The sequence below is a fragment of the Protopterus annectens genome, chromosome 13.part0 (genome assembly GCF_019279795.1).
Source record: "Protopterus annectens isolate FY-2018-M chromosome 13.part0, PAN1.0, whole genome shotgun sequence".
In the NCBI taxonomy this organism is placed as follows: Eukaryota; Metazoa; Chordata; order Ceratodontiformes; family Protopteridae; genus Protopterus; species Protopterus annectens.
In genome coordinates, this window is record NC_056747.1 from 374,324,560 (window position 1) to 374,338,678 (window position 14,119).

General features: G+C 42.7%; 1 protein-coding gene across 3 annotated transcripts in view; it reads right to left on the bottom strand.

Annotated features, from left to right (window-relative positions):
- The window catches only part of DIRAS1 (DIRAS family GTPase 1), a 371,581-nt gene that overhangs the window by 115,595 nt on the left and 241,867 nt on the right, over nt 1-14,119 (bottom strand). The window contains exon 1 of one of the 3 annotated variants that reach the window (XM_044053982.1): nt 3,816-4,133. The exons of 1 other annotated variant lie outside the window; for it this stretch is intronic. The gene's annotated coding sequence lies outside the window, so the exon portion shown is untranslated. Of the gene's footprint in view, nt 1-3,518; nt 3,678-3,815; nt 4,134-14,119 lie in introns of those variants that run through there. One more of the 3 variants, XM_044053983.1, reaches the window with a different exon arrangement.

Sequence of the window (14,119 nt, forward strand, 5' to 3'; positions counted from 1 at the left end):
CAGGCCTGTGGATTCATTGCCAAGAACAAGAAGTGTAATGTAGATGAGTTAAGGCAGGCCATTTCAGAATCCATTAGCTTCAAAAATATAAAAATGCACTGGATGAAGAAAGCAGTAGACACCTCTATTTTTTTAGCTGTGAACAATTCTCATAAAAATAATAATACATACAGCAATTTTCCACTTTTGAACTGCAGTTTGAAAAACTGATGAGATAATCAAACTGCACAAGTCTTTTCAAAATCTGTATCCTAATATTTTCACATCCCAGTGCAATACCTTACATAGTGTTTCTGGAATCCTTGTTTAACAAAAGGCACAGGTCCAGAGATTTTTAAAGCTAAAAAAAGAATCATCTGCAAAACCAAGCACACAATTCAGAAAGAGCAAATGTGACTGAAATTCATCACTGAGAATGCCAGCATATGTGAAAGTGACTGCTTTACAAAAGGGCAGCCATCTTGACTAGTTTAATGGAATTCCAGCTTTCAGTAACTTCAAATTAAAGCGACATCTAAGAGAATGAGTGAGACAGACAGTCTGATAGATAGAGAGTGTGTGTGTGTGTGTGTGTGTGTGTGTGTGTGTGTAAGGGGGAAGGGGTGGAATCACACAGTAGACCACTGCAGCATACAAAGCTTCTTTCATTCCTTGCTCCTGTTTTGCTTTCCTTCCTTAAGCTTATATGAATTCCACATCTTGTATACTATAAACATCCTTGTGTGTCACTGCTAAACCTATGAAGAACACTACATCTTCTAAGAACTCCACAGCAAATCCAGTCTGATCTACCTTTTCTTAAACTGAACAGCATTTATGTAACCTCTTAAAAAAGACAGCAGAAACAATGAGCTTGGCCCATCCCAGCATTCACAAAGCATTTATCTGCATACTTCAGAAGTGTGAGTAACTCATATGAGTAAGTGATGACTCTACAAACAAATATTACTGCAGAAATCAATACTGTGAACAGCTTAATCGGAATACCACTTTCAGAGAACCTGAAACAAGCCCTCACTACATCCCACATGGAGGGGGGGGGGGGCTGACATATGTATAAACTTCATAGGTATACAACAGCTAGCAAAAGGGCAAACACCAGTTTCACTGAAAATGGTTTTCAGCATAAATATGTTGCACTTTGCAGTGCTAGGACTTGCAGTATTAATGTAGCTTACAAGTAATCCACATCTGTTAACCAACACAAGAACACAATATCAAAGTACCAAAGAAAGCCTCAAAGATAATTTGTATCTTGTCCGGATAAAAAAAAATACTACCAGCTTTTAAAGAATCTGTTTAATGACTATTACCAGCTCTTTATGCATTCACCAGATACTTAAGAGTTTTATTTATTTATTTATTTTTTTAAACAAGCTTCTTTCCTTTATATTTGTGAAAATTCACTGCAGACTGTGGTGCATGCGTAGGCAGTCAGGATACTGCTATACACAAAACAGCATCATTTTTATAGAACTCACATGAGAAAAAAACTGCACAGAACTAGGTGAATGACAGACCAAGGCTCAGCCTCCTACATCTGAACCTATAGTTATATTATTAAATGCAGGATAATTAGGGTATCTGTTTATTGTATACTGCTATGTTAAACATAATTGACTATTGTAATGTGCATTTTTATGCTGCTGGCAAAAACAAATTGCTTTATGTCTCACACATTTTCTGAAGTTCTCTCTCGTTCTACCACTAATAATGATTACATGTTTAAATTTTCCCTGCTCATGGTAAAAGACTACATATCTCTTCATTATATGGAGCATTCCTGTCTGCATTTTGCTGACTGGAAAGAATCTATGCGGAGGCCTCATTAACAATGTTGTGATTGCTCCAATTGCTTAAATGAACTGTTAAATTCATGGCAGAGCACTTTTAAAAGAACTTGATAATTTTGTTTAAACTCAACACGGGTATGGGTGCCTATGCAAATGAACACATAATACACAACTCAAAAATTCACAAGTATACAGGCATGCACATGAAGATGTAGTCACAGACCTGACCATATGTACATTTACAATTTATGTGCACAAACATGAAATGTCCATGTTTCTAAACATATGTAGGCCATACGTACAGGATGGTAGAAATAGGCATGTGAATCGGCACATTTTCAGAACTGTAAGCCCTATAATTAACTATATCAAAATGGTATGCAATAATATTAAACATGTTAACAAAAACCACCAAGGTTAAAGAACTATGTAGTCTTACACTGTAGGTTGTGCATATTGGTATTGCAGCATTTGTTACTGTACCCTTTATACCTTATAAAATAAACATTCTGATGATCAAAGTTACTTACTCTACCATCTGTAAGTATATATCTCTGCAAATGGTGGTATCATTAGATTTGGTATGTTTCTCTATTATTTGCAAAGTGTGTGTGTGTGTGTGTGTGTGTGTGTGTGTGTGTGTGTATGTGTGTGTGTGTGTGTGTGTGTCAACACACCTGCCTGCACAATTTTCCCATACTTGTATATACAAGGCAATGACTGTTGTTGCAAATTCTTAAGTACCATATGACTGAACTTTAACTTTTTTTCTATCTGGATATGACTTCAAAGTAACTTAAATATACTGTGCAGTACAGACCCCCCAACACACACACACACACACACACACACACACACACACACACACACACGTAAGAAATGTAGATAATTCTTTTATTACACGGCAAATTAGATGACCTAATTACAGTCAGAATTAAACTTCCACATGTACCATACAAAACCAAAGTAACCATGCAATCCACGGTGGGGAATGGGGTTTCATTTTTAGCCAGTATGTCACTTTGGAAGATAACACTCTTTCGCAGCTTTAAGTATATCCTTTTTCATGCAGTGCAGGTATTGCGCCCACTGAGATCCTGTAGGTAAAACCAAATGTGAATTAAATGACCCATTGTCAGTAAACCTGCCCACCCCCAGATTGTGGGTTTACAGCCTTTAAGCTTTAGTCCTTCCAGCCTGCACTGACCCCACCCCCCTCCCCATTCACCTGTACTCTTGTACACTATTAGTGCTGGGGGTTCCGGGCACTGCAGGCACACGGCATGTACCGCACACATTCCGATAAGCAGCTACATCCACAGCCTTTTAAGCGTCCCTATGTCATTTTCATTTTTACTGTCAATGATGTGTGTGTTGTGTAGATGAAGAACCGCTGGAGACTTAACAGTCCACCCTGCATATACATTTTTTCAGATGAAATAAAAATGTTAGTCCCACAGAGAGAAAAAAAATGTCGACATAAATTATGATTTACCAGCATCACCCGCCCAAGTTACATACTAGTGATCGGTGATTTGGGATCACGAAAATGGTGTGTGTTTACATAAAGCACACAAACGCACCCCAAATTTAGTTTCCGTAAAATGCTTACTAAATTACAGAACAGAGTGACTCGCTCATAACGCATTAACATCACACCTTAGTCCTTTGTCTAGTGTCCCCCCTTAGAGTCATCGTGCTGTCGCCCGGGATCGCAGCTCTTACCTGGCGGCGGCGGCTGCTGCTGGAGAGGCGGCGGCTGCCCTGGCGGTACCTTCACTCCCTCCCTCTTCTTCGTGGCGCTCAGAGGATTGTGTTGTGCATCCAGCACTGTGCTGGCATTACTCTGCACGGCATCCTCACTCACACTCCCTTACGCGCTGTTCTGAGGGCGCCCAAGCCCCCCACTGGCACGCAAGGACTCATCCCGCATCAGCACACCGCCCCTACAGAGCTGCCAATACCCTTTATAAACAACAGCCGCACCGCTTGGAAGAATCTGCCTTATTTCGGGGCTCCTACCTTTCTCACGATTTGTTTCGTCACGTCAGAAAAATGATTTCCATCTTCCGCGAAGCTACATCAAGGTTGGGAAGTCCATCATCATGTCTTTGCAAATCTTGACTGCAACCTCTCCCTGGCTCTGTTTTTCCTACTCTAAACCCCAAGGTACCCAAGGAGGCGCTTTCCTGCCAGCGCCTGACGCAGACTCCCTCTCCCATCTAACCCTCCAAATAACCTCACACAGCAATTTTCTGCTTCCCTTCCATCCTGCTTTCATATGCCCTTTTTACTCTGTCTCACCGTATTCTCTTCTGTTTTTCACCGCCTTGCTGTTCCTTAGCGATTAATAATTCAGACGGAGATATGGTTTAATTTATCACAGATCAGCACTACTACAAATCAGGCCTTTGGATAAGGCTAAAGAGCACATTGTGGAGTGATTGAGCGTTGTTTTGGAGTTAGTGAATCATACACACTAGAGGCAAGAGAAGGGGTAGTGGGGATTGAGAACTGAATCGTGTTTTTAGAGGGCATGTGAAGAACTGGGTTAATGGGGCTTAGTGCATACCTGGACCTCTTCCCATAAGTGCACGATAGTGGTCTTTAGTACTCTCGGCAAAGTGTCAAAGGGTATAGTGGGGTGGGGTGGGGCATACGCCTAAAAAATAGATACTACATACAGGTTAATGTTAAGAAATATTGCCATAAAGCTAATTCCATTAAGTGGCTTGTTTGTCTAAAATCCCTGTGACATTTGTGACCAGAACCATTAAACCACCACCCACAAAGGAAGCGTGTGTGTTCAGAGTACAGAATTGGAATAATTTCAGATGTATGTTTGGGCTAGGGCAATACCAATTATTAAACACATGGGGATTAGAAGAATGGGTGAAATACTCGTTTATAAATGCAGTACTGAAAAATGGAAGGTGTACCAATTCCTGTTAAGGGTGACAGTGTCCTTCAGCCACATTTAGAAAGTACTGCACTGAGTGATCCAGTAAAAGTAAAACAAGGTGGGTGTACCTTGGCTAGCCTTCTAACACTGACTAGATGTTTGCTTGTGATGATGATTGCCTGACTTTGAGTTCAACTTAACTCACTACCTTGCTGGATATGAGAGAAAGACTGAGCACGATTCTGATTTCAGGCACTCCTACTGTGTACAAAGAGAGCATTTGAGAAGGACATCCCCTGTAGCCTCTTAATCCTGCTCTGTTCCTTCCCTCAAAAAAAAAAAAAAAAAAAAAATATATATATATATATATATATATATATATATATATATATATGTATATCTTCTTCATCTGCTCTTACTGTAACTGTCTTAGCTGCTCTTCTGCGTGTTATCTGTTCAGTCGCTCTTACTCTGCACTTATTACTGCTTGTTAGTAGCCTTCTAATTTACTGCCTTCTGCACTTGTATTTTAGTCATTTGTTAATTTAATTGCATTTATTTGAACTGTATTTGCCGTAGTGTTGCTACATGTTCGGTTGTGCTGGCCTGCACTACAATTTGAATTGTATTTACTGCTGTTTTAGCTGCTTTTCTGTAACAAAAAAAAAAATTCTAAGCTTGTTTCCTGCTTTTCCTGTAACTAGTCAAGTCCAGATACAGACTTGCTGTATCCAGGACTGTTGGTAAGCGTCTGAGCCCCCCCACAAGCATTTCTGTGTTTGAGGGAAGCCTTCTAGCTTATCAGTGGGAGTGGTAAGCACTAGGTAGCCTATCTACCATGGGAAGAGTGGGTTTTGGCCCTGAAATTGTAGTTCATTGGCCATTTCGGCAGTTTCTCCATCTCTTTCTACTTTCTGGTTAAAAGTCCGTTTTGCATTTGGTCCTCGCCGTTTCTATAACTAGTGTAATCCAGGTATAGATTTGCTGTATCCAGGACTGTTGGTAAGCTTCTGAGCCCCCCAAGCCCTTCTGTGTTGGAGAGAAGCCTTCTAGCTTATCAGTGGGAGTGGTAAGCACTAGGTAACCTATTTACCACAGGAGGAGTGGTTTCTGGCCCAGAAATTATAGTTTATTGGCCGTTTGGGAAGCTTTTCCATCTCTTTCAACCTTCTGATTTAAAAGCCTGTGTTTGCACTTGTTTCCTGCCTTTCCTGTTACTAGTCTAGTCCAGGTACAGATTTGCTGTATCCAGGAATCTTTGTAAGCTTCTGAGCCCCCCAAGCCTTTCCGTGTTGGGGGGAAGCCTTCTAGCTTATCAGTGGGAGTGGTAAGCACTAGGTAGCCTATCCTCCATGGGAAGAGTGAGTTTTGGCCCAGAAATTGTAGTTTATTTGGCTGTTTGGGCAGTTTTCCATCTCTTTCAACTTGATGGCTTAAAAGCCTACATTTGTACTTGTTCCCCACCTTTCCTGTAACTAGCCTAGTCCAGATACAGAGTTGCTGTATCCAGGACTGCTGGTAAGCTTCTGAGCCCCACAAGCCTTTCTGTGTTGGAGGAAAGCCTTCTAGCTTATCAGTGGGAGTGGTAAGCACTAGGTAGCCTGTCTACCACGAGAGGAGAGGTTCTTGACCCAGAAATTGTTGTTTATTGACCATTTGGACAGTTTGTCCATCTCTTTCAAATTTCTGGTTTGAAAGACCACGTCTGTGCTTGTTTCACATCTTTCCTGTAACTAACCTACTGGGTAGCACTAGAAAGCCTTAGACTGATACAAGCCTTCTAGCTTAGGAGAGAGACTTTGGAGTTAAGTTTCAGTTTTCTGTACTTTCTTGCTGTACTTAACTGTTTTCTGCCTAAACGCAGATTTTCCAGCATTTATTGTGATTTAAAAGCTTGTTTTTTTCACATATTGTACTTATTTGACTGCCTGCACTTTTAAAAAGTTTTTTGTTTAAATAATTTGTTTAACTGTTGTAGGCTACACACTAAAGTGCGACAGCCTTTTATGATCATTTGTAGTCATTTAAAACTGTTTTAAGTGTATTTTTTTCTGTTTTTGCCTTATCTTTTCAAAAAAACAAAAACAAAAAAAAATTCCTTGTTTCCCGCATTTCTAAGCTAGTATAGTCCAGTTTTCAGGTTAGTGCTGAATTCAGGGCAGTGATACTAGTTTCTGAGTTGCCCATACCTTACTTGGATAGAAGGAAGTTTCTCTGTTCACCAGTGAGAGAGGGGAGCTTTATGCAACCTATCTGTCCCTGGAGGAGTTGTTCCAGCCCAGAAGTTAGTAGTTTATTGGCCATTTTGGGCTAATTTCTCTCTTTCATTTCCCTACTCTAAAAAACGCGTTTGCACGGTTTTGTGCACCGGGCAGTGCCGGTTAGCTACGGTTAATTTATTCCCAGCTCCACTAAGTCTCCTCTTCCGTTTTTCCCTTGAAACTAGTCTAACTCTCAACCTAAGCACTCAAAAAGCATCTTACAGCCCAGCACTTGCTCAGACCTAATAGCAAGCACTAATATACCCTGACACTGATTGCCCAGCAGGGCAAGGCTCTTTATTCACCCCTCATCAACCAAGCGACTAAGCAGCTCACCCTACTATTCAGGCATGACCAAAGGGCAACTTCAGGTGTACTCTCCAGTCCAACTGGTGAATCTGGGTATCCTGAGGCAATGTTACAACTGCCTCATGTACACAGACAACCCTCTCTTTCTACCACAAAACACTAACATATGCGAGAGATGCAATTGTACAGCCAAACTGGAAGTTAAGCTGTCTCCACCCAAGACTGGAACAGACAGTCAGGAGGAGAAGGTTAACACTTGCACCACAACTCCAGCTGCACTCAGACCTACTAAAACAGCACTGGCAAAAAATACACAAATACACAAAATCATACTCGGAGGCTCTAAATAAAAACCTGCAAAAGCATCAGAGACCACCAAAGCAGACACCCAAACAACCTGCACTTCCCGTCACAAACCAGACAACATATAAAACACAAAATCAGTGTGCCGCACAATCACAGCCCTTAAGGTGAAATAATATACCTAACATACTAGTAATAGGTGACTCTATAGTCAGGCACACTGACGTCCCACTCACTAGGCTGGACAAGCAGAAGGTTACTGTTAGCTGCCTGTCGGGAGCCAGAATCCGCCACATAACACAAGCACTGAGGTCACTCCAGAACAAGTACAAATATGACTGTGTCATTGTTCATGTTGGTGTGAATGACCTGAGGCGTACCTCCCTGGACTACATGAAAAGAGACATGGAAGAGCACTCTGATCATGTAGCCCAGGCTGGTATGACCCTGAGTAGCATCCTGCCCTCACCAAGAATGATACCTCAGTATAAAGAAAAAATTATCAATTTCAACAACTGGCTAAGCTTCTGGTGTCATTCAAAGGGGATCCAGTGTCTGTCAGCCTGGGACGACATGCTTGACAAGCCGCATTGCTTCACAAGAGATGGCTTGCACCTGTCACCACTAGGCTTTCGAATACTGGCCAAGGCCCTTGCTGCCCCCATAGTGCCGTTTTTAGGCAAGGCTCAAAAGTCAAACCCACCTCCGTAAATAGCACAATTAACAAAAAACTGAGGGTTATGCTACTCAACGCTAGGAGTTTAAATCTCACAATGCACACGCTTGAAGCACTCCTCAGTATGGAGAACGTTGACATCTGTGCAGTAACTGAAACCTGGTTCAAGACTCCAGAGAGCACCCCAGCACTACCAAGTCATACCACACGTTTCAGCCACAGAACACGGACCGAAACACAAAAGAAGGGAGTGTATCCATATTCATCAATGATACCTACACCCCCAGGTTAGTTGCACAGCATGATACCTCTGAGATCATCCATGTGCAACTAACATCGGGCAAATCTGCAATGCAAATTGTGGCCTGCTACAGATCACCCTCCATGACCCAGGACCACCACTCCACCTTTCTGGAGACACTGGAAAACATGAAGGTCCTACCAAACACTCTGATATTGGGTGATTTCAATTACTCTATCATTCACTGGGAAAACTACTCGAGTACAAATTCCCAGGCCCAGTGCTTCTTGGAATTCATCAACTCAAATGCCCTGGATCAGCTGGTAAACTCCCCTACCAGAGGTGAAAACATATTGGACCTGGTCATCACCAACATGGGCGACAGATGTTCCACACTGGGGGTCAACCCTGGTTAGATCAGACCATAAACTAATCACTCTGGATGTCCACACCCCACCACCACCCCCAACTAAGGAAACCACAGTAAAAAACTTTTCTAAAGCAAACTTCACCTTACTTAAGACAGAGGTGGTAAGTTTCACAGCCCCCACGCTAAAGGATAACACTGCCCAAGATGCAGAAACCTTTACAAGTGCACTCTATGAGCACCTACAAGGATGCATAGATCATGCCATCCCTAGCAAAACCAAGACTACTCCTCTAAGAGAAGGAAACCAGTTTGGTGGACCCCTGCAATAAACAGGCTATACAATAGAAGGAGGAAACTAGTTCAGAAAAAAAGCAAATCCCAAGAAGGAAAGACATCCCTGATCAGTATCAGTATAAGAAACTGAGGTCCCTCATGAAATCATCCAAGGCTAACTTCGAAAGAAAAATAGCCAAGGATTCAAAAGATAACCACAAAGCCTTCTTTAGCTATGTTAAGAATCTAAGTGGCAACTCACAGATATGCACTGAACTAGTGCAAAATAGCACAAAATATACTGAACCTACTACTGAACGATATTGCTAACATCCTGGCAGATAGATTCAGTGCAAACTTTACCCCCCTCTCACCTCCAAAAGGGCCCACAACAATATCGGAAAAATGTAGTGTCCCAAAAATCACAGACGCACAGGTGAAAACAGCCCTTTCAAAAGCCAAAAACACAGCATCAATGGGACCAAATAGTGTCCCAGGCTGCGTCTTGCCTGAACTACAGAACGAACTAACCCCCACCTAAACACGCTGTTCAACCTCAGCATCTCCACAGGCTACATGCCCATAGAATGCTGAACAGCAATGGCTATTCCTCTCCACAAAGGAGGGGCCACAACTGACCCTGGTAACTATAGCCCCATAAGCCTGACTAGCCTGGTCTGCAAGGCTATGGAGCGCATCATCATGGAATTCATTAACAAAGACATTGGGAACCTCCAAACACTTGACCCGACCCAGTTCGACTTTGTTAAGGGCAGATCATGCCTACTAAACCTGGTTGACTTCTTTGAGACAGTCACCAAGGCCACAGACAAGGGAAAGGTGGTTCACACAGCCTACCTTGACCTCGCCAAGGCTTTCGACACCATTCTGTACTCGGGTATTACAGAAAAACTCATCAGCCTGAACATAAACCCCTATGTCACGAGATGGGTTGCCAACTGACTTGCAGACAGAACTCACACAGTAAGAATAGCGGGCTCCAGGTCAGACTCTAAACCAGTCACAAGTGGTGTCCCGCAAGGCTCGGTCCTGGGACCCCTACTGTTCAGCATATACTTCTCAGAAGTACAGGCAAACACAGGAGGACTATGGCTAACCAAGTTTGCCAATGACTGCAAACTGGGAGCCATAATTGACTCTCTGGCTGACACAGACATCCTCCAAAAGGGCCGTACTGAGACGGACACCTGGTGTCAAAGTCATGGCTTCAAGCTAAATGCCAAAAAATGCATAGTCATCCCGTTTGGGAAAAACAAAACACCCATGAATTACCACATAGGTGGTAGCCCCCTTAATACAGAAGAGGTAATAAAATCTGGGGAACCAGGTAGATAGTGATCTCTCCTTTGACAATCATATTGCCAAAGTAGTTAGGAAATCCTTCTATGTGGCCCATCTAATTACTAAAGGGTTCACATCTAGAAATAAAGAGGTTATAGTGCCCCTCTACTCGTCACTCATTAGACCCATCATAGAGTACAATGCCCCATTTGGGATGTACCTCACAAGACACTTCCAACAGCTGGAAAGACCACAAAAGTACCTCACCAAGAGGATTACTGGTCTCAAACATATGTCCTATGCAGCCCGACTGAAAAAACTCCGGCTGTACTCAGTGGCATATCGCTTACTCAGAGGTGATCTCTGCCTGACTTACAAAGCCATGTTCAACTCAGAATTGATGGACATTCTCCACCTAAAGAAATCCAAATCACTGTGAGCCACGCGCTCTAGTGAGCTAAACCTCGCCACAACAATAGAACATGCTGGAGGGATAGATTCCTGTCACACAGACTCCCCATGCTTTGGAACAAAATTCCAAATTACATCAGGCAGAGCCCCTCACTAGCACTCTTCAAGAGAAGCCTTGACGAGTGGATGGGTAACAGAAAATACACCCCTGGGATCACCTCATTGGCTCTGCTTGACAGAGGGTCAGTTAATTAATCAATGGGGCAGGGAAAGCCGACACTCTGGCTAGGCTTATAAATGCCCTCGGGCAGATAGCCTAGTACCTACCTATGAACATATGAACTCCAAAGAGCAAATCCCTTTTAATATGTTTGTATGTGCATGCATATACAGGTGGTTGTATCTATGTGTTGGAGTGTATCACAAGTGTATCATTGTACTAACCACTAGTGGAGAACAGTGGATCAACATGCAGTTAATCTAAGATTAACTACAGGGATATCCCGTAAAGAGATATATATGTCTGCACATCTTCTCTGACATCATTGTATGTATATGTTTTACTGAGATCAGTCAGAATTTGGAGAATTGTTGTTAACTAAAAAAAAAAAAATATTTACTATGCAGATCTCCTCCCTCCCTTGTATTCCTCTAGGGGAACTTCCTATATAGTGGTGGGTGTGGCTGCTGTTGCAATGTATCCAGTACATACAAAGTAAAAGGCAAATCTGCTGCTGTGTGGCATGTGGATGTACAGGACTGTCTGTCTGCTCCAGTCCCTGCAGGGCCATGGATCTCAGTTAAGATAAATAGGCATGAGTACAAATGAGAATAGAGCTGGCCCACCAACATATTAATAGTTTTTTTTTCCCTTTTGATATAGTAAAGTTTGGGACTAATTATGAAATTCAGAGATACCGCATCTACATATAACGTTAATACAATATATGCCACATATTTAATGTTCCTCTGTTATGGTCCTACTGTGCACCTAATTGGATAAGCTACTGTTAACAGCCACTAGGACCCTCTCTAATAGGGTCAAACAAGGAAGGTATCCTGGTAAAAGAATCAAAATGATTCATTTTCCACATGAAGTATTGTTTTATATAGCATGTTCCTCAAGAGGTATGCCCACTCTCTAGGCAGCCCACACTACAGACATATCCAGTCTTAGACACTGTCACACTGGAGTTATGCGCACTGCATAGCCTTTACTACACTGGGGCAGTGGTTACCCCTGAGAAGTTCTACATTTAGGGCATGTCCAGCCGCCATGATAATCCCACAGTAGAACATGTTCACCCCTAGGCATTTCCATTCCACAATCACGCCCACCCTTAGGCAGTCTCACACTGTGAGCATGTCCCTCACTTAAGAAGTCCTGCATGGGGAGAATGCACACCCATAGGCATTCCCATGAAGGAGCATGTCCACCCTTACTTTGTCCTAGACTTGTAGGATGCCCACTCCTAGGCAATACCTGTTAAATGCTAACCCCTAAATAATCCATACTAGAGCATGCTCACCCCTAAGTAGTGCCAGACTGGGAGAATGCCCACTACTAGGCAATCCCATACCATGATTATACCCATGCAAGGGAGTTTCACACTGTTGGCATGTCTCCTACTTAGAGTTTCACAGATGGGAGAATGCCTACCTCCTTAGAAGTCCCATACGGAGTACACCTACCCTTAGCCAGTCCCACCTGACACTATGATCATGCTTACACTTACACAGTCCCACACTGGAATCATGCCTAGTTGTAGGCTGTCCCATGCTGGAGAATACCAACCAGAGGCAGGCCTATACTGGGAGTTTGTTCAACCTTAAACAGTCCCACATTGGGATTATACCAACAGGCAGTACCTCAGAGCATGCTCACTCAGACATTTCCACAATGGAGCATGCCAATCCTTAAGCTGTCCCACACTGAGAGCATGCCACACCAAGACAGTCTCACACAACAGGCAACAACCACCAAGGCAATCCCAAACTGTGGCTGTGGCCACCTGTAGGCAATCACAACCTGAGCGATTGGTTCAATCTGAAACAGTCCCATAACTTGGGCATGGCCTCCTCTAAGCAGTGTCACATTGGAAGCATTCTGTGTCTAGACATTTCTACACTGGTAACATGACAACCTTCTTCTATGTTCCCATGCACGGGACATTTCCTAGTCCAGGCAGTTTCACACTGCTACAAGTCCACCCCAACCATTCCATATTGTGGGTTATATCCATTGAAGTTAATTATATCCTGAGCCATGCCTACCACTGATGACTGCACAGGGGGATTAGCAACATTTATCAGCCCTTCAAAGCAGCTGTTTCCACCTCAGACACTCCCAAATGAAATCATGGTTATCCTATGCATTCACCAACGAGATCATGCCCATCCTAAGCACTGCCACCTCATGCTGGGGTATTCCTAGTTTTGTGCTTCAATACTGGGGCATACTCACCCCTGATAATCCCAACAAGAGACAAATTTCTGCATAGGAAAATTGACAGTGGGGATATTCTCATCTTATGCAGTCAAACAATGGGGTGTACTCATCTATTTACAATCTCAGGGGCAATGTCCACTTGAGAGACTAGAGACATACCCAGTTGATGCATTCTCATGTTGAGGTAAACAATTTTATTTATTTAACATTTGTTTACTGGGAAAGTCTGACTTGGAACAAAGCCAATTTTCATGGAGGCTGAGGGAGAAACACTCTAGACATGTCTTTGAAATGTGGGAAGAAACTGGAGCACCTGGAGGAAACCCACACGAATGCAGGGAGGACATGCAGACACCGCACAGAAGGCACTCCAGCCAAGAAATGAACCGGAAAACCTCTTGCTGTGAGGTGACAATGCTACTGCTGTACCATTATGCCATCTGATAATCCTTGACTATGCCTTCCCTAGTCAGTAACTAAATAGACCCTGGCCATGCCCTAGCAATTTCTCACTGAAGTAAAAACTGGGTAATACTCAGTTTCATGCACTCCTGTACCTGGGCTGTTTCCATTTGTGAGGATATTAGATACTGTTACCTGTGCTAGCATGACTGGCTGCAGTTTTGTAAATAATTGTAAATTACCCTGTGTTACATATGCCAGCATGACTAGCTATAATTTTGTAAATAAGTTTGTCTTTTCATTATCAGTCTGATTTATGCAGGATGTTTGAATGCCAAACAGTGTTCTTCTGGCTGACCAAATGTACTTGTTTTTTTAAATAAAATGCTGAATGCATGTTATGCCAGAGTCAGCTGACCTAGATGTG